The sequence below is a fragment of the Camelina sativa genome, unplaced genomic scaffold (genome assembly GCF_000633955.1).
Source record: "Camelina sativa cultivar DH55 unplaced genomic scaffold, Cs unpScaffold06424, whole genome shotgun sequence".
NCBI lineage: Eukaryota > Viridiplantae > Streptophyta > Magnoliopsida > Brassicales > Brassicaceae > Camelina > Camelina sativa.
The window spans coordinates 1-507 of NW_010927502.1; the positions used below are offsets into that span (position 1 = coordinate 1).

Consider the following 507-nt stretch of genomic DNA (forward strand, 5'->3'; position numbering starts at 1 on the left):
ATGTTGGTAACTGTACATCATTGATTCATGTGCTTTACTATGACACAAGATAAAACCTTTGGTAAAAGCTTGAGACATAAAACAGCGTCAAGTACTAATCAAATAGCTAGCTTTGTACCTTCCAATAAGGGATGACAACATCTGTTGATGAGATTCTGTGACAAACTCAGGATATCATGTTGCTTCTCACCCAAAAACACTATATGAGATTATCACAACACAAGTAAAATCTGGTCATGGCCTATTATTAGTATTTAGTTTTGTTGTTTGATAAAATAAGATATATTTACCTTGCAACATTCAAATCCATCATCAAACTGATGATCTAAAATTCCTCATTCCATGAGGCATGAAAAAAGTTGTTGTGTTTCTTCAATCTTTTAGGAAGCTATATGAGCAAGCAAGAGCATTCAATCTATTGTATAGATGTTTCCATCTTTTTCTCTTCTGAATTGACATTGTCTAATCAAGAGCAAATCGAGCAACCAATTAATCTTTTCTTAAACT

The 507-nt window shown here is 32.7% G+C and overlaps 1 long non-coding RNA gene across 2 annotated transcripts; it reads right to left on the reverse strand.

Annotated features, from left to right (window-relative positions):
• Positions 1-3: 3 nt before the first annotated feature.
• On the reverse strand, positions 4-500 carry LOC104774880. 2 transcript variants are annotated; one of them, XR_002037269.1, is made up of 3 exons: positions 291-500; positions 119-199; positions 4-32 (listed from the first exon to the last, which is right to left on the reverse strand). It is a non-coding gene; the product is annotated as an uncharacterized LOC104774880 (long non-coding RNA). The 2 variants fall into 2 exon arrangements; XR_765561.2 differs by having other exon boundaries at positions 12-37.
• Between the last annotated feature and the right edge of the window lie 7 nt (positions 501-507).